This window comes from Gobio gobio (genome assembly GCF_949357685.1).
Source record: "Gobio gobio genome assembly, chromosome: 12".
Taxonomy (NCBI): domain Eukaryota; kingdom Metazoa; phylum Chordata; class Actinopteri; order Cypriniformes; family Gobionidae; genus Gobio; species Gobio gobio.
The window spans coordinates 13,945,908-13,967,108 of NC_137105.1; the positions used below are offsets into that span (position 1 = coordinate 13,945,908).

The window sequence follows — 21,201 nt, forward strand, 5'->3', positions numbered from 1 at the left end:
ACTCTCGATGCCGACGATGCTAGTGAAGCAGCCGCGCAAGAGAACTGACCTAATCTATCTGCGTCCGCGGCAAACACTTGCGTGTCAGGGTTTGAAAGCGCGTCTCATGTATGAAAATTATCTGTACACATGATGGGCAGCAATAATATCGCAAGAAAAGCCTGACGTGTACTGACAACTGCATTAGTTAACCGTATTTTCTTCAATACAATGTTAAAGCAAGTGTCAAGTCAGTTTCATTCATAATGTTTCTACTTCATGTAATATGACAGTTCATACTGGAGTGAAGCCGTTCTCATTGTGGGATTGGGGGAAACATTTCTGAGGGCGTGGTGAGCTCGTGCTAGGGGCGCGGATAGTGAGCCGTTGGAGGTACCATCCTACGTCACGATGTACCACAACGTCCAATAGGAAAATTCAACTGCAGTAGTCACCGTTCAACCTTAAGAGGGCAGCACTTTGACGGTTTTACACCATATTTTAAAGAATTAAAACACTTTATACTCAAATGTCAAAACATTTACTCGAATCAATGAACAGCATTAATAAAGCCCCAGTATTACAGATCATTAACTAAAAAAAGTTGGTTTAGGGTTTAGTTACCCTTTAAGTGTAAGGATTTGAGCGAGGCCTCTTTCAGCAGGATAATGCGCCCTGCCACAAAGCAAAAATGGTTCAGGAATGGTTTGAGGGGCACGAGTTTGAGGTGTTGACTTGGCCTCCAAATTCCCCAGATCTCAATCCAATCGAGCATCTGTGGGATGTGCTGAACTAACAAGTCCGATCAAAGAAGGCCCAACCTCGCAACTTACAGGACTTAAAGGATCTGCTGCTAACATCTTAGAGTCAGATACCACAGCACACCTTCAGGGGTCTAGTGGGGTCCATGCCCCGATGCGTCAGGGCTGTTTTGGCAGCAAAAGGGGGACCAACACAATATTAGGTCATAATGTTATGCCTGTTTGGTATATATGTGTGTGAACTTCAGATGCAAAGCTCTAAGCCCATCTGCCATTCTTTTCTTAAATGAGCATTTTTATTAGGCTCTTATGTTTAGGTTCATTAATTTCACTTTAATGGCAATGTAAAGGTTATTAGTCAGTTATTGAAATGCTTTATTTAAAAAAAAATTCACTGATAAGAGTAAAATAAAAAACATAAAAATGCTAATTTAAAAGAAAAATGTCAGACGAACTTAGAGTCTTATATATGGCCTGTTTATTTATTATTATTATTGTTTACAGTGAATTATATTATAATAATAGTATATATTAAACAATACATATATATACTATATATATTGGGTCTGTTTCTAAATTCTGGAAAAGTAATTGAGAGTTATTGATGTACAGCAAGTGTGTGCAATAAGTTTTGTGTCCTCAACTGAAATGTCAAATTAAGAAATACTGCTTGAAATGCCCTGAGGGAAGATGGCGATTGATTTTGCTCATAAGCACAATCCTCTGCTTATGACACAGTTTGGAACAGATCCATCTGATCTTAGAATGAATACATGCTAAATATACAAGAAACAGAGGTTGACACGTCTTGCATCTTGTTTCACAAGAACTTCACTAAGTTCTCTGTGGTTACTGAAGAAGTAATGATAATCCTATGAATAATACCCTGACTAATCAGTTGCAATATATCAGTGTCAAAAAAGTTCAAAGGTTTGGTATGGTAACTGCAATCTCACTACAGTGGTAGTTGGACAGCGAGTTCACTTCTCAAGGTAGTTTGTACAATAGATTTGCCATTAACGTCAAAGAGGGAAAACTTCCATGAGAGGGGGAAAAATGAAGGCCAATGCCAGCTAGGGGTTTGTGAGGTAAGCAGAATGTACTGTGGTGATGGGAGGATCCTTCAGTTCCCTGGAGTCCCTCCCCTCATCGCAGCCTGCTGATTAGAGGAGTGCTCACAGCTTGGCAAAGGTCCACAGCCTCACCTCAGCCATTAAACTTGTTCATTCAGCACTAATGCCAGCTGAGATCTTGTTCCTGTCCTATTGTCCCTTGGCCGCAGACCTGTCAGGCTACTTGCCTACTGAGGATGATGCAAAGAAACAGCCAGACGTCCATCCTGTCCTAGATCTTGTCCTAGACCGTTATCTCTTCTCTGACCATTACCGTGAACATGACAGGCCTGTACCTGTCTACAAGGATGGCATCGCAGCCTTTTTATTTGCTCTCACGCTCAGCACATTGTGTCATAAGCAATGTCTTGGGTTAAGGGGCACCTACATGAAGGCAAAATGTGGACTGACGCTGTTTTTAGATCAAGGGCAATCACTTTCTGAGTAGTTAAATATTAATGAAACTTCCCCTGCCTAGTTTAGCAAGAAACGCACTATTATGTGTTATTGCATTTAGTAGGAGTTTGTGTACACTTGTACGCTTGTATGCATGTGGGCATAGGTGGATAAATAATTAATTTGTGCAACAAAACAGTGGAACATAGATGAAGCCTGCTCTGTATTTCTCCACAGTAAGCATATGGCATTATTTATGATGAACTTGCTAAAACCCGGTGCAATGCATCTCTCCTTGTGTTATATACAGGGTTAATGTTTTATTGTGCACTGTCCCTGTTCAAATCAAATAAATTATAATAATAATGTACACCTGTAGTGTACCAACTGATCGTTCAGTAAAACAGAAAAAGATTGATTTAGAATCATAGATATTGATAGCGATATCAATATCTGGAAATCCTTTTCCATCTTTACAGCATGGGTTTGCAATATGTAGTATTCTTTATTTGCTGTAGCAACTTTGCAGTTAAAATAAACTTTACCATTCAAAAGTTTGAGGTCAGTACAATAAAAAAATAAAATAAAATAAAAAATACTTTTCTTCAGCATGGGTGCATTAAATTTATTGAAAGTGACAGTAAAGAATTTTACATTGTTACAAAAAAATCAATTTTGGTAACACTTTCATTTAGATTCCAATTCTCATTTTATATCTAGCTGTTTATTAGCATGCATATTACTAGGATACCGACTGTTTATTAGTACTTATAAAGCACATATTAATGATTTATTCTGCATCACCATATACTACACCCTTAATACTACCCAATAACTAAATTTAACAACTACCTAACTAACTATTAATAAGAAATAATTAGAGTTTATTGAGGTAAAAGTCATAGTTAATAGTTAGTTAACAGTTTGTTCATTCTCAAATTAATCAATTTTAAACTTTCTATTCATCAAAGAATCCTGAAAAAATATATTTAAAATATATTAAAATAGAAAACAGTTGTTTTAAATTGTAATTCTATTTCACAATATCACCATTTTTACTGTATTTTGATCTCATAAATGCAGCCTTGCTGAGAATATTTCATTTTATATATAACTTACCAACTCTGAATGGTAGAGTACATTTTAATAAATGTAATCATATTAATATGCTTAAAATATCCTGTGACCTTGAAACTATCACGCAGGTAGATTTGTGAGAATTAGACCATGAAAAACAGTAACTAACAACCCATAAATGTGGTTGTGTCACTAGTATTTTATTAAAGTTATTTAAAAAAGCTAAATGCATTAAAAGCTTCCATTTTACTGTATATACCATGCATTTTTAAATGTATATTTTTTTATTAAAAGTATTTTGACAAATTTGACGAATCAGACTCTATCAAAAACAATCCAACACATTTTAATGCGGTGCCCTATCGGGGATCTATTGGTAGCTAAACCAACAGAGTGGCTTACAGAGAGACTTGTTCAGACATTGAGTGACAACCTCCAGGGAACTGGTTTGGGTCCTTTTTGTGTTTTTCTTTTATTCTCTGCATCTCTGAGTGGGCAATTTCATGGGGGATACTGATTCCCAGTTGGCCAGATTCTCGGTTAGTCACTGAATCGCTCCCCGGAGGTCAGACCTGGTCATATATATTTAGCTGTGTAAATTGGATTCTGTGGTAAGGGCAAAAGTCTGCTGAATAGCTGTGTATGTTTAGCTCGCAGATGTGATTAACTGATTCATCTTTGGGATAACCGGGATGGTCGTTATCATGGTGACTCCTGACAGCTTGATGTCATCCTGCAGGTTGAGTAAATGCTCCCTGGAACAGCGCCGCAGCTGTGGGCCAATGTGCCCATAACTCTTGAGCCGACAGCTCATTCAGGTGACCCTCAGAAGGGCTGCATCGCTGTCATTCATGACACATAAATATATGACAATAAGTTTGAATTAATCTTCTCTGTGGTGAAGGGGGTGGCCGGAAGTCTCCGCTCAGAAGCCTGGTTCCCCCATAAAATCCTCTCTCTTCGGGATTGTCGCAGTGCACACCTGTCCAATGTCACCATTTGTTGTTACAGTGAAATAACCCTTGCTAAATGCATACACGCTCGCAGACTCACAATTACATGCCATGGTCTAAACGCTAATCGTATCAGGTTCTAGGCCTGGCCGAAAGTGATCGGTGAAAGCACATCTATAAAGGGATTTTGTAAGAATTAGCCTGGTGAGCTATTTATAGCCCTGCGGGAGGTGGGGAGGGAGGGGTGAGTGGTGATACCGTGTTGTTATACACCAGTGTGGACAATCCCAGGGTCAAAGGCATCGAGGCCAGACTGCAATTAAATCGCTGTCCGATAAGACCCAAGGGTCATTGCACACAAATGTAAGCAAAAGTTCAAAAGGTGATCTGTGATTTTTCGTGAAGCACTTTATCCCATCTATTTGTGTCCATGTCAAGCTTTTTTCGAGATTTAAAAGGCACCAAAACAGCCCAGAAGAGCAGGCGCTGCGAAAGTACCTCTCAGCGTAGTCAGTTGTATAATCCCTCTAGGGGCCCCAGTGCTATTTTTGTTCCTGGATATGCGTCACGACTGGGTATTTTCTCTGGTGACTAGCTTACATCAGTAGGTCTCCTAGTATACGCTCTATCAGCGAGAGCCTTCTGATTGATGGGAGTTTCGGCTGGGGCTGGCTGGCGTTTAATTCCTGATCTCCTAGAATGGACAAGGAGAATTTGAGATCGGCGGAATGTTGTGGATGACCGAGGACCTTGAGAAGCCAGGTTGGTTTACAAATCCATTTTTCCCCTTCTCGTGTTGTCTCTACCAGTGTATCTAGCGTTGATCAGAGAGGTGATATCCCCGTCTGCGCTTGTAAACTGACAGGGGGCTGATGCGAGGTACGGGAGCGGAGGAGCGTGTGTTAGCTGTTTATCTGTGGGTTGCAGCAAGCTGTCAGTGACAGAGTCTCTGCTTGCCCGATTTCCCCGTACGGCTCGCATGCTGCCATAACATTAACACAGGGAAATAACCTTGCATTTGTTAGGAATCTTTTTCCTGTGCCTTTCTTTGAACATTCTCTCCCGCCCCGTGTTTATTCTCTCCTGGCAGTGCACTTGTTGTTACATTTATGGATGGTACATTTAGACGTCCAATGATACTGATGCATCCTTAGCGTCTGTGTGCAGTGGAATGTCAGTTCCCTTCTCTCAGTCGAGGGACACCCCTCACATACCCCCAGCAAATCCCCCCTGGGTTCACATGCCTCATGTCATCCATCAATCGCACCAGGAATTATTAAAAAATGCCTGTTTGGGTCTCATCTGTCTCTGGATATGCTAACCCCCCCATACAGCTGTCTGCCTTATCAGCATGGCATAATTCATTACGTGAGGGAAGGCTCCGGCGATAATGCAGGGAAACACCATGCAGACACCAGGCGAATGTCACAGGCGCATCTATCCCAGTCTTAGTTAAACGTCACAAGTTTAAAGATGCAGCGATTTCTTTCGCATAGAGCCCACACTAATATGCATGTGCCATCTAATTTCCATTCAGAAATGCGGAACGTTTTCAACAGTGACCTTGAGATGCAGGAGAGCACATCCTCCTCCTTTCCTTCCATCCTCCTCCTGTTGTATGTCTGCTTGTGTAGCGAAAGAATTGTAATAGTCTGTCTGATAGCAGTGGAATGATCCTCCCTGCCAAGTGTGCTGAAGCATTTTCCATTCACAAATACGCCGCGCTTTGGATTCGTCTGCTATACTGTAGTTCGGGGAGGTGTCTCTGTGACAGGGCTCGGGAAATGCCCCGTTTGACGCGCATCAAGGAATAGCAGGCATTTCTTGTGTACAGATTGGTTTGTTGTTTGTTTGGAGTTTCCACTTTTCCCTTGGGTTCTGAACATCTAAAGTGTGTCAGCGGAGGGAAGCCTGCCACGGCCGATCTTGTTGACCTGCCGGCGTGAGGGAAAGCAATTAATGACCGGCTCGTGAGCATGAGAGTAATGCAATGTTAGCCTGCCACCGCTGCACTCACGGGATTACAGCAGACCCTTGTGCACAACAACCCGATACAGACCCCACAATCAATTGCTCTGTCTTGGCAGTGGGACAGGAAGTAATTGTGTCCAGGTTTGGGCACTGCATTCTTTACTGCTTGTTTTCTGCTTGCCATTATTTGATTTGCTCAAAGTCTTGTTTTTCTGGATTTGTGTGTGTGTGTGTGTGTGTGTGTGTGTGTGTGTGTGTGTGTGTGTGTGTGTGTGTGTGTGTGTGTGTGTGTGTGTGTGTGTGTGTGTGTGTGTGTGTGTGTGTGTGTGTGTGTGTGTGTGTGTGTGTGTGTGTGTGTGTGTGTGTGTGTGTGTGTGTGTGTGTGTGTGTGTGTGTGTGTGTTTGTTTCGCACCCAGAAGCCCTTGACATGGTCTACTAGTTTGTTTCCCCAATTTACTGATCAATTTTAAAGGAATTATTTAAATTCATTTAAGGAATAGTTCACTTAAAAAGACATTCCAAACCTGTATGACTTTTTCTTCTTCTTGTGGAACACAAAGGGGGACATTTTTTTAATAATGTGCTCTTTTCCATATCATTTAATTAAATTGGACTGAAGATTTCAAGATTTAATGCAAAGGAATTATAAAAGGATCATAAAAGTGGTCCATATAATTCAGCAGAATAGTCTTCTGAAGATAATTTCAGCTGTTAACTGATAATCTTCCATTTACTTAATAATCTGAATTTGTGAACCGCTTTGAATGAATCAGTCCAATTTGTGAACGAATTTTTCAGGTTTTGTGAATCAGCTGATTCATTAAAAAGAACAGTTTTCTGGGTTGTTTTAGTATTACAGTATGTATTAATATTTTGAATTATTATTACATTTTTTGTTATATTTTTTAGTTTTCTTTCTAATTTGATAAATGTCAAGTACTTTTGACATTTTTTAATTCGTTTTTTGTATTTCTTTTTAGCTTTAATTAGGCTATTTTTTCTGTAACTTTTTCATTTAGTTGCCTAGGCCATATTTCTATTTTTGTAACTTTTTCACCTAATATTTATATTTAACAACACTGATTGTTCATGAATCATACATCAGTACTTCTCTCAAGAAAGGGCAAAGGTGAGCTAGGGCAGATAATGACTGAATCTCTTAATCACACAAATGCTTTAGCTTCACTATGGCTTTAGAAATATGGTGCATGAGTCATATAGACCACTTAGTTTTATCATACTTATATGGTGCTTATTGTTTTTTTCTTTTCTGGAGCTTCAAAGCTCCGGTCCCAGCCAAGGAAAAGAGCGACCAGTACATTATTCAAAAATCTTTGTATTTGTGTCCTTTGCATTTCATAGAAGAAATAAAGTCATTTAGATTTGCAATGACAAGAGGGTGAGTATATGACGAGTCAAAGTGAACTCTTTCTTTAAAACCGCCAAAATGCTAGATAAATATTTGACCAACCATCAAGATTCTTTAATCCTTCAGAGAGCACAACTAGATGGCACTTCATTCACCATCTGACCTTGTCTTCCTTTGTGTGTTCTACACAGCGTTCCTGCATTTGCTGTCTTTGTACACTTCCTCTTTTCACAGTTTACTTGAATGAAACCATTTCTCTGCCGAAAGGCTTGTCACTCATTTTCACACATTAGTATGCATTTTCCTCATAATCATGACACATTTTCATTCCCTTTCCAGGCAGAAGTGGATGTTTTGCATCTTCGCATGCTGATTAGAATCAGACGTTTACAGTTAAGGACCTGATTTCTTAGGAGTATAGAAAATAGTTGATGATAAATTCTACCATTCGGTGGCTAAAAGCAGCTCCATTTGGAAACGAATAGAGAACCATAGAGTACAGATGGCAGGAGGAGGCCACCTGTACACCTGAGAGGCATGATCCTCTATGACCTTGCGCCACGGCGCTCCTCCCTCTGATGAAGAGGAGTGAAAGAGACAATCAGCACATCCACACTCACTCCCACATGATTTCCTTTTTTTTCCCAAGAATCTCTGTGCTGACACAGAGGTCCCTTTTTGTCATGTGTTGACAGATACCGATGAAGTAGCTTAGCCTTTTGTTGTCTCCTGACAACGGGTTTGGCATCTGCACAGTCTTGAATGATTCTGTAGTGACCATCAGTGCATTCAGTTAAAAGTCAAGACTGCTACCTGAGCAGCATTAGAGAGATGCATAGGAGAGAGTCAGCGTGTCCATGGTGACACGACTGGCATTCTGCCCCTATTAACTTCTCCGACCTTTGTGTGAGTAAATGTGGCTATTCTATGAATTAATTATGCTGACGTGTTTGGTTTGCATATTTCGTAGCTGCTTCCTGTGTTCTCTATTCATTCATTTCTATTTGGTTAATAATTTTTTTGATTATTCATTGTTTAGTGCATTCATTTTATTCTCCATATTATATTATATTATATTATATTATATTATATTATATTATATTATATTATAATTATATTATATTATATTATATTATATTATATTATATTAATTATATTATATTATATTACATTATATTATATTATAATATATTATATTATATTTAGGCTGTCAAAAGATTAATCGTGATTAATCGCATTCAAAATAAAAGTTTTTGTTTACATAATATATGTGTGTGTACTCTGTTAATTATTATTTATATATAAATACACACACATTCATGTATATATTTAAGAAATATTTGCATGTATATACTGTATATACATTTATATAATCTATAATATATATAAATATAAATGTTTTATATAAAAATATTTTTTTCTTAAATATATACATCCTTGTGTGTGTATTTATATATAAATAATAATTAACAGAGTACACACACATATATTATGTAAACACAAACTTTTATTTTGGATGCGATTAATCGCGATTAATCTGTTGACAGCCCTAATTATATTATATTATATTATTGTAAAGTATACCTAAAAGGCATACCCATTGACCCATTTTTGTTTTATTTTATTTATTTATTTTACCAAAGCGGAAATGTACCGCTGCAATTTTTTCTGTTACTTTAATATTTTTGAATTTATTTTTCTCTATATTCTATTAGTTAATTACAGTGAGAACATCTGTTCCAAAAAATCTGTTCAAATTAAATATTTGATTATATATTTATATTTTGTACAGTAGCTGTATTGATATAATAATCATATTTTATAATATGAATTCTATTTTTATACAGTAGCTAAAAGACAGATGGCCCATATAACTCATATTTTTTATTTTGACCAAAGCTAAGAAACATTGCTGAAATGTACAGCTGCCGTCATTAGAAACCACAGATGAGCAACTAGAGGGCGAATGCAGCAGGGTCCGATTGAAACAGCATGGCCAGGTTTTCATAATGAATGCTTAGGCTTTCATTCAAACCTACTCTAGCTGTGCCTTGTGACGCAAATGTCACTGATCCGAGTGCCAGAAGAGTGTGGAGGTGTGTGGATGGAGGCTGGACATACCCTGACTGCGTCCCCTCTCTGTGTCTGTGGCCTTGGCTCCGACTGGGCTAAGCTCTCTATACCTTCTGTTCGGTCCTGGCCAATGCCAGATCTGTAGCAAACAGTGAGACCTGGATACCCAACCTGAGCCAAATGGGCAAGCACTCTGTGACTCGCACTTCGGCGAGAGAGAGAAAGTGGAAAAGATGGGATTAAATGTTGACATTCAAAATCAAAATGTTTTGAACATTATTTGTGATCTCCTGACTAGATGACCGGATGATTGTATAGTTATTTATGCTGTGAATGGCTTGAAATGCATAATGTGAGCACAAGCGAAACAGTTTAGAGTGGGCAGGGAGTTCAGTCATGCTGACCCCTTGGCTTATAGCATGCTAATGTAGATTTCAGTGTTTGAGTGTGTACTGTGTACTGCCGGCGGCATTTTTTGTGTCTGTATATGTTTGTGTGCATCATACTGTATGTGTGTGTGCAGGCATTGCAATGGCCAGGCCCAGTGTGTGGGCTGAACTCAGGAAGTGGGCAGGCAGGCATGTGGCCCTCCGCCACTTGGGCCCCAGGGTTCCTATCACAGATGGCCCACTGACATGAGCCCAGGCCTGGGGTCAGCTAAGACATCATATGGCGAGAAAGAGAGAGCGAGACTCATGACATACTCAGGCCGAAAGGATGAAAAGACAACAGCGTGAGATTCTCAGATGAAAGACGTGCAAAGACAATTTACCTTTGCTCAGGTGAGGCGGCTTGTAGGGTTGACGAATTTGAGCGAGATTTTGAGAAATGGAGAGCGGAGATGCAGAGTTGAGAGAGATGCTCGAGAACAGCCAGGAAAATTGTGGGTTTATTCCATGAAATCACAGGTGAGACCACCTGTCTCTACTGGCCTGAATCAACCGCATTCCTGGCAGCTTTCACGGCAGAAAATCAGTTATCTACGATCGAGATTCACATAAAAGCAATTCACGATCCAGATCTATCCCAGGTACTGGTTTGATAGCATATATTCAATGACTTTTATTGCACAGGCATAAATTCATCAGACAACCTTGCCTGAACCCATCTTTACGGCATGGTTTAAAGGTAAAAGTTTGAAGTTGAACTTCATGCTTTTAAAAAAAAATTAGGGTCTTTTTTTATCTCTTCTTATTTCAAATAGCCTTGTCAGACAGATCATAGTTTTTTCCCCATCTTTTTGTCTCACCCAGACTCCCTTTGCTCTCTGAGAGTCTGTGGCCTCCATTATTAATGTTGGAAAAAAAAATCTGGCTTTACACACCAGGCTGGTGGACTGCACTGTACCCTATAAAACATATCATCCAGCATATGAGTCACTCCAGGCTGGACGCAAGATTTTATAGGCAATTGTTTCAACAAATCCTGTTTTTAGAGGGCAAGCATATGTTATATTTCAGTTGCTGGTATTTTAACCAGTGTTATTTTATTATCTTTACTATACTATCTTAGTATTTATAAGGGATGCACCGAAATGAAAATTCTTGGCCGAAACCGAAAACCGAAAAAGAGGAAACCAAGGCCGAAAACCCAAAATAAATTATGCCAATTATTAGTACCATTATTAGTAGTATTAGTACCATTGCATTTATGGCTATGACTGTGTACTGTGAACTTTACTAAAATCAAGGCATTGCAATTGCATAAATTAATATTAAACTTTAAAAGAAGAAATCAATTACAAATTATGCCAATATTTATTTAGCACATTGCAACAATGCACAGTATAAAATAAAATTCTAACTAAAATGTTTAACTTGACCCCACTCATTTGTACATTAAATAATAATGTACAGGCCTACAGAAAGGTTTTAAAATTAAATGTTCTCTCATAAAAACAAAGTGCATTTAGGTCTAGTTCATTTAAATTTTTTCTCTGTAGGACTACTACAAGAAAGTGCATTCAGAACAAGTGCAACTGCTTAAAGATACAACTATTTTCTCTTTAGGCCTTCAACATAATAGTGTATCAAAACAAAGACTGCCATAGCCCATATGTTAAGTGTAAAATAGGGGTGTAACGGTACACAAAACTGACGCTTCGGTACGGGTTCGGTACAGCAGTTTTACAAAATGGCTTTTTATTTATTTTTATTGGTTTACTGAAAAAAAAAGTATCTGTCCCCAAATGAATTAAATTAGAACTAAAAGTGTGTTGAAGATATTGCTGTAAACTATATAGGGAGCCCTTACTTGCACATTAATATTAAAGGTTAACAACAGAGCCCAAACTATTAGCCTAAATTCAGTTGCTATTTATTTTTAGGTCTAATAATCAACACTCAGATAACATTGTACGCAAATATGTAAACTTCACATAAGGCAGTTTTTGCAATAACTTCTACATCTAATTATAAAATAGTTTTTTATCCAATACGTTGTTGAAATATAATCATTTATACACAGTGTCTGTCATTTTCATGACAGGTTTATTTAAACATACTTGAAATAATCAAGATATCATTAACAGGTTAAGTAGAATATAATGAATATAACGGCTAATATAATGAATATAACGGCTAATATAGGTAATATATTTAGTGAAAGAGTTGATTTACTCTAGTGAATAAAATTCTGTGGACACTGAATGACTGCCTGAGGTAAATGTGATGCTAATGTTACATGACATTGTTTAGTTTACAAGCAGTTATATTGACGTCTTTCCGCCGTTGAAACACTGATTGAGCGATTACACCACATACGATACGTGACAGTTGTAATGTATCCTCAACATACCTTAGATGTTCATTCATGTTTATTCTTAAGGAAGAGATGATCGATCGCGCTAACAGATGATCGCGTTCACGCGCGCGCCGCTGACGCTTGAACTGTGATGTGATCAGTTATGCCACATTAAAGAGCTTCAAAACGGCATTTATCGTTTGAATTTCGTGATACATGTTGATCGATGTTGGTGTGGGAACTCGGACTGAAGTGTGTTCCACGCTTAAAACATGCCCACTGTTAAAGATTGCATTCGGAAACCGTTCGGTTTCACAGTGAAGTCTGGTCCTCTTCTCATCGAGAACATGAGCTCTCGCTGTCAGTGCTTGTGCATGGAGCAGACGTGGGTGTTTCTCAGATATACTGAAATACACCGCAGACATGTTGCTTCAGACAAGCACGTGCAGGTCGCAGTTTCTGTTTGCGTCATCACAACATTTCGGCCGTGTTGTTTCGGTGATAAAAGTCTTTCGGCCGAAAACCGAAAATGCTCTTTTGGGCCATTTTCGGCCAAAAATTTTGCCTTTGCAACTAACTGAAATATTAGTGCTGTCAAATCGATTAATCGCGATTAATCGCATCTAACATAAAAGTTTGTGTTTACGTTATATGTGTGTGTGTGTGTGTGTGTGTGTGTGTGTGTGTGTATACATAATAATTATACACAGTACACACATATACATTTGTAAACACAAACTTTTATTTTGGATGCGATTAATCGATTTGACAGCACTAGGTATATATATATATATATATATATATATATATATATATATATATATATACAAAAATATATATATACACACACATATAATATGCAAATACAAACTTTTATTTTGGATGCGATTAATTGATTTGACAGCAACAATTAATTAACAATTAACAGTTAATATTTAACAATTATTTCATGTCAATTATCATATAAAAATTTTTTTTTTTAATTTTTAGTTGCAACACTGATTCCAATGAGGCTTCTAGATTAACCAGCTAAACCAGCATGAACCAGCCTGGATTAACATGGGAATCATTCTGTGGCTGGTCTTTTAAGCAAGGAGGGGATAGGGAACTGGGCGTAGATGAGATTCAAACCTTCATTTCCCACTGGAGTACCACAGCTAAATATGTGAAGAACATGTTTTTGCATGCAAGCCGCTTCACCATAGCTTTTTAGTGCTGCTACAAAGATTTTAAACATAAAAAAAATAAAAGAATGATGTTAGAGGAGGATGCTGGTAATGCATCATCTGTCTTTATTTGTCAGACAAAGAGATACAAGATCCCTGTGCCCTTGGGAGACAGTGTGTGACACATCCTATGGGAATCATACAGAGTTTTCAGAACAGGGTAGAATCAGATTAATGGAGAAAGAGAGAGGTTATTCTAATGGAACCCACCTGAATCTTCAACCACTAAAGAGAAGAGAGCAGCTGATGTTTATTCAGCCTACTGACGCGCTGACACCGAGGCAAGGTGAGGGCCTCACTTATATTTTTAGCCTGTGAATGGAAGGAGCCATGAATTGAGTCAGAGGGAAGAATAGACAGAAAAGAAATGGAAGGAAACAGGAAAAAAAAAAATTGCAGGCAGATGGAGAGGCAGCAGCCGTGGGTTGCTGTGACTGAGATTGTGCTGCTCTATTTAAAAACCACAGGAGTTTGTTAATGCTGCCGTGGGGTACATGTTATGTGTGTGGAGATGGAGAGACAGGAGTGTGTAAGTAAGTGGGAGGACACAGGGTAGGAAATAGAAAAACTGCCGCTAGCATTGCAGCCCTCATTACAGTGCGACACAGATCTGGCCACATACTGCTGTGGGCATGACACTTATCTATAAACGTTATAGCATGACCATTTACGGTTTAACATCCCTGTCTTTTGACCCCTGTTCTTGGTGAGCATTGAAGTCATTGATTGATTTTTTTTTCTCTTCACTTTAGCATCAACTAGGTTTGTTTTGATAGCTGAATTTACAGCCATTACTCCAGTCTTCAGTTTCGCATGATCCTTCAGAAATGATTCTAATATGCTGATTTGGTGAAATCACGATGGAGATTTCAGAATTCTCGGAGAAATCAAACTTTCAAAAGAGGAGCATTTATTTAAAATATTTTTTTGTAACATTGTAAATGTCTTTACTGCAACTTTTGATCAGTTTGATGTGTCCTTGCTAAATAAAATTATTAATTTAATTAAAAAAAACTTACTTGCCACTTTTGAATGGTGGTTTTGTTGAAGTAAACAGCAATCAATAAAATATAAAATACTAAAGAACTTAACTTGAACTTGAATTGTTATCCCAATAGGAATAAGAACGTTGTTGAATCATTGTAACAGAGAGAGCCGATCACCATATGCCCGCTGTGCTGAGTGTGGTTCATGTTGTTCGTCTCTCATTGCCAGTTAAGGGAGATCGCTCCGTGATACCGAGGAGAGGAGACTGCCATTCGTCCATCTGTGTACAGTCACACCAAACAAAAGCTGAGCAGGAAGCCTTTCACCAATGGAAGAAACTAGATCTTTATTTGGTTTCTGTCTGCATTTGTCATCCGTGGAGATGGCTGTAGCTGCCCAGGTTGGAAGTAATTGCGTCCTTGGAGAACATGGGTATACGTTTTTGGCTTTACTGTTGGACTGTATTAATACAGCAGTTTGGTGGAGGCAGTCATTGGTGGCATCAGTCAGGATGTGGCCTTAAAGAAGGAATACTCAGCTTCCATTAGCACCGCTGTTGGGTGAGTTTGATACAGTACACTGTCCTTTAAAAGCTTGAGGTCAGTAAGAAATGAATACTTTAATTCAGCAAGGATGCATTAAATAGATAAAAAGTGACAATTAAGACATTTTTAATGTTACTAAAGATTTCCATTTCAAATATATACTTTTTTGAACTTTCTATTCGTGTATATATATACATATACAGTAAAAAAAAATATATATATATCACGGTTTTTAACATTGATAATATTTTTTTCTTGAGCAGCATATTAGAGTGATTTCTGAAGGATCATGCGACACTGAAGACTGGAGTAGTGATGCTAAAAATTCAGCTTTGACATCACAGGAATACATTTCATTTAAAAATACTGTTTTTACCGTATTTTGTCAAATAAATGTAGCCTTGGTGAGCATGAAGAGGCTTCTTTCAAAATGTTCTTTTCAAAGATCTCACCGTCTCCAAACTTGTGACTGGTAGTGTGTGTATATCTTTAAATCGTCTAGACTTGTTTCGGTCTGCATGTTCACAAATAAAAATGCCTTACAGCGTTCCAAGTCCATTATAAGTTTTGCAGTGTATATACTGAAACTCTGTCGGTGTGGATGCCTGTGGGGATATCCCGTCAGCAGGTAGACATAAACACACCGAGAGATCCTCACACACTCGGGCTCCGGCATATGCAGGGCACGCATGTCTGGCCCATGGAGAGGGAGGAATGTGGAAAACCTTGTAATGCACCTCTGATTTTTCCACTCCTGCTGCGTACACATCCCATTATCAGTTTTATAAGAACGCTGGAAATTCCTCCGTTGAGGTGGCTCCAGCGCACAGATGCGCTGGGCGGCACGGCCGCTACATTCCTGACTGGGGGGCCTCTTTCCGAGACAACTTAGGGTGGCCCCTTCATGGCTCGTTTAATAGTGGTATTAAAAAACTGGTATGCTCCTTTTCCCCACTTCTCCAGTCATCAGCATGCAACGCAACACCACATAATATGTGTATATAGTTGCTTGCATGCATGTTTTTGTGCGTGCGATATACTGTGACCTCATGAGCTGGCAGGTCAGGCAGTCATTCGCTCAGCGTTTGTTGATCCAAAAGTAATTAAATGCCAGTTAAGTGTTTTTCGCGATGGAAAATTGAAAAGGAACCGTTGATAGATTTCTAATGTGTCATGGAATAGGACTGGTTGTATAATATGCAGGGTGGACAAAGGATTTCTAAGCCAGACAGTTTGAATGTTATTTCATTCTTGTTAGTGCTTGAAATGGGCGGATTTATAGTTGTCAGAACATATTTTGACACGAACGATACCAGAGCACAACCTGTAGATGCAACACAGATAGCACAATGCATAGTGTAATGCAGCAATACCAGTTCTTACCTTCAAGAAGTCATATGCTTGTATTATCTGCGTCAGTTATATAAATACACACAAAGTTCACAGAGAGTGCAGTGGATATTGAATCAGGCTTATTCAGCAAATAAATGATCGTGTCTGGAATTCATATGGCAGTCTATTTTACACAGTAACAATAGTATCTGGGATTTTTTCCCCCCTTTGAAATCCGTATTAAACACACTCGGAATGTGTGACGTCTACGACCATGTCTGAGATTCTTCAACAGATTTGACGTCGCATTTCACTACAACTCCACAATAGAGGGTACATGAAACGGCTAATCTGGGTTAAAATAGGATCAGCCTTGTTTTGCTTGAAGTGTAACAATCCATTTTTGGTATTATTTGGGTGTTCTGTTCTGTTCTAAATTTACCTTAGAACTACTTTTAGATTATAGCAACATGTGTTGATCAGGTGCAGCTGTGACGTGGTAGCTTTGGAAAAGCATCATAGATTACGTAGTATTTTGGTGTCCTTTCTATATTAATCTAAACCTGCATCTCAGTCAGGTGCTGCAGAGACGTGGCAGTTTTAGCAGTTTACAGTTTTCACAAATGTGACAGATTAAGTTATTTAGATGTTCCATCCTATATTTACCCCAGAACTACTGTTAGACGACTTTAGCAGTTTTTGATTTTTGGGTTGCAAATATTACCGACTACTTACTGACAACAGGTTAATGAAACTGTGAACCCAAAAGAGATGCTAGACAGACTTTGACTAGTGGCATTAAGTTCAGTGATACATATCTCATGGAATCCTATATTTTTTATTGGCTGATATTAGACGTTTATTTAATTTAGCAGTATGGGTTGTGTATTGTGCAAGAATTGTTTAACCTGTTTTTACATTTAGATTACCTTTGCAATCATCTACCTCCAACTTAAAGATAATCTTTAAAAAAAAACTCTAATCATTGAATATCCCTGTGTAATCTTTAGCAAATCTCGAAATGAATATACTCTTTATATTGTACTATAAATGATAATGTTGTGATGCCTAAATTAGTTGTAGCATTTACAACTATGGATTTTAATAGTTTTTTTTTATTTATTTAGACAAAATAGTATAGAATTGTACATGTACTTCAATAGTTCAATTTAAATCAGACTCATAATTTGTCGAACTAATGGTTGTGTGCACACCAAAAGCAAATTTAATTATTTGCGCGAGTAGATCACATGCAAAGTCAATGCCGGGCGATGCAAATGACTCAAATAGGGCGCCCTCCGCTCAAGTGGAAACCATAGACTGTAAAAAAAATATGGACGTAGTGTCCGTGACGTCACCCATAGGATTCTGAAGAGCAGTTTTGAAGCGTAAAGTAGGGACGAGCTGGCCATTGCCATCTTGTCAGCGTGTCATTACGCGCCACTCCTGGGTAACAGAACATGGGCAAAGAGGCGGGACGTGGGTGGAGCTGAGGTGATGCGATGACTAACAGACAGCAGATAAATGGCTATCCACCTGTCACTCAAAGTAGCCACGCCCTTAATTATGCAGAACTTTAACGCTTTATATAATTTAAACGAATGGGTTATAAAAAAATTCACCCCCCTCACAGTTTTCATCAAGGGTAAAATTAGATATATAGACCAAAACCACAATTTGTACCAGGCTGTAAACATGTTTCTTTCAGCTGTAAATTGGGCATTTTAACATGGAGCTCAATGAGATTCTAGCGGCCAATCGATGAATTGCAGTTTAAGTCACTTCCGTATTGGCTTCAACAGAAACTGGGGGAGGTTGCCGCTTGGTGGAAACATTTCAAATCGTGCGGGAAATTCACATGACAAGTTGACATCCAGGCACAGTTCCTGGAGAAGACCGTGGAATTCGCAGAGTTGTGTGTGCCTCTGGATGGTCCTGTGAACCCAGACACATCTGTGTTTGGCTTTCCATCATATTTGTGACTTCCGCAACAGGTACAGAGCAGCAATAGAAGTTATCTCCAACATGGTTGATGACTGAAAAAATGGCAGAAATAAATGTTGTCGTCGATGTGCGTGAAGACACCCATCGTGCGAAAAACAAGTAATCCAGCGAGTAATCTAGAGCGAGTAACGTGATGCAAATTCACTTCACTTTTGGTGTGCACACCACAACAGACCTAGATAATATGACTGTAGCTCGCCTTCATCCAGCATGTATACATGACATTTTAATTGGATGACATTTGGTCTCAACGATGATAAAGACTAACTCAATCATAACTCCACATGAAAATGTATTTTGTGGGGCAGGAAGACCTCAGCTGCGACACAGCGTATCCGTTTTTTCCTCATTTACAAAGAAAAAAACCCAATCGGGATTTGCATATGCGGTTTGTTTGTGTTTATTTACTTCTCTTACCCCTAGTCGGATGTGTCTCCTGGGATAAATGTAAATACATGCACATAAACAAGCTCTCCTGGGCTGCGTACACACCCTTAAGAGACGTACACAAATAGTATGCGTACACACTTAAACATTCAAGAGGCCTCATGTGTGCGTTCCTGCTTCAGGCCAGATGATGAGGACTTGTTTGTGATGGGGGCCAGGAGTGACCTCAGACGCTTAACAGAGAAGCTAGTGTACCCTCCACCCCTCTGACACACACACACAGACTCGCACAGCACAGTTTGTATACCCCTCCGCCCCAGCGAGACAGCGCAGCATCTGTTATGCAAGTCACATATACACGCACTGCCAGAGTTCATAGCGAGTTTCTCAACTGAGTTAGCCGGTGGACCTCAGTGACACTTCGTCCCCTCCATCTGCAAGGAGGTCTGCATTGTCAGAGACACAAAAGAGGGCGTACTGGGTGTTACATAACAGACTCACATCTCAGGATTTTTGTCTTTCTTTGCAGTGAATTGTATTTGCTCCACACTTACCTCAGATCTCAGAGGACGCAAGTACTTCATTGTCTGGGTCTGATCCTGTAAGACAGGGCTTTCCCCTTGAGAGCCAACGTATGACATCAACTGAACATTCCTCTCATCCACAGTTACACTTTCCTGCACGCAGAGAAATGAAACAAGTTTCGTGTCTGTCAGGTGGAGTGAATGTTCGGGTTGTTTGAGTGTGGCAGACGTGTTTATAAGACCGAAATCGGAGGGGAAATTGCCTGTTGAAATTGCAATGGCCATTCAGACTGGAGCACTTGATTTGTGTCTGGACATGGATGTTGTTTCACTTTGACAGGTGCTGATAGACAATACTTTGCTTTTAGAATGACTCACACACTCAGTGTTGTTTTGAAAGTTATTAAAAAATGTTTAAAAGTACATTTGATTATACGAGGCACATAGGTGTGTTGTGATATTTAGGGGTTGAAAATTGTTGTTCAAAAAGTGGCAGGGCAGAGTTGTGAATTAGAGTTTGTAGTCTGAATTGAATGTGGTGAGATAAACATACATGTAAATAATAGAATACACTTTTTTCCTATTCTGCATGTCAAGTGTAGTGCGATTCACAAATGACATACAACATGACCAGTGTAGTCTTATTCAATAACAAATGATTATTTCAATAAGACTCACAAACTTAGGAGTTACTTATGTGAATCAGTCTGATGAATGAGTCCATGGTACAAACATGATATGGAACAAGCTGAGTGGGAAACACAAGCACATGGAAAGGCTCAGCTGCATGTCAATGGAACTGGAAAAACAATTATCTTAATTTCGTATTGAGGGGATTCGTCCCAGTGCTGGGAGAGGCTTAGACATTCTGAATGAGCGGTTCCATCCCCACTGTGCTGCCTTTGTGATGTAGTTGTGTCTTTTAGAAGTGGAAATCCATGGTCAGATTACACTACGGACCTGTCTCTGGAAATGAACATGCCCAGGGAGAGGACTCGTCACTTTATGACAGATGTGGAAAATGGAAGAGAGCTTGCTTGATTTTCCACTTTCCAAGAAGCTTGGAAAAATAATTTTTCGAAGAAACTCACAACAAGAGAAAGAAAAAAACAACAATGCCATCAGAAAGTACTTTGCGCTTGTTTGCAGAAATATGTGTGTTTGCGTGCTAGTGCCTAGCTTTTCCATGGGTAATATTTGGTCTGGGGAAATCTGGCCTGTTCTTCCATTTCTTTTTCCTCCAGTGGTACCCAGAGTTTCCAAGCCTGAAACTGTTAATAAGTGTTTGTTCTCAGCCCAAGTGCATGTGGCAGACCCCAATTCCATCGCCGGAAAACCTGGGGCCTGCCCTTCTAGTCGGATCAAACTTAAAAAAACAAACTAAAAAAACAAAACAATTCTTTACCATTCTTTACCTCACTTCCTTTGTCTCCGCACTCAAAGAGAGCTAAAGAGATTTGCATGTGTGCGGATGTGTACGTGTGTGTGAGCGAATCAGCCGCCTGCACTGTTGTGGTGTTGTAGCTACAGTCTTGTGGGAGTTGAGTTCACACCTTTACATTACCACTTCCTCCAACGTCACTGACACAGTTCCGGCCTCAAAAGTAGTAGTTGCTGTGTGGATCTGAGCGTTGCAACCTGGGATGCCACCCAAGATTTTACATTCACTGACTTTCTGTGATTTCTCATTTTAGTGTTAGTGCTAAAAAGTTTAGAGTTACCATGATCAAGTATCATCTTGAACATTAATGCGTAACAGATT

General features: G+C 39.1%; 1 protein-coding gene across 5 annotated transcripts in view; it reads left to right on the plus strand.

The window, feature by feature from the left end:
* Positions 1 to 21,201, plus strand: part of hivep2a (HIVEP zinc finger 2a) — an 81,454-nt gene that overhangs the window by 28,350 nt on the left and 31,903 nt on the right. Inside the window, exon 1 of one of the 5 annotated variants that reach the window (XM_079832106.1) lies at positions 4,936 to 5,040. The exons of 3 other annotated variants lie outside the window; for them this stretch is intronic. The gene's annotated coding sequence lies outside the window, so the exon portion shown is untranslated. Of the gene's footprint in view, positions 1 to 4,935; positions 5,041 to 10,459; positions 10,475 to 21,201 lie in introns of those variants that run through there. One more of the 5 variants, XM_079832107.1, reaches the window with a different exon arrangement.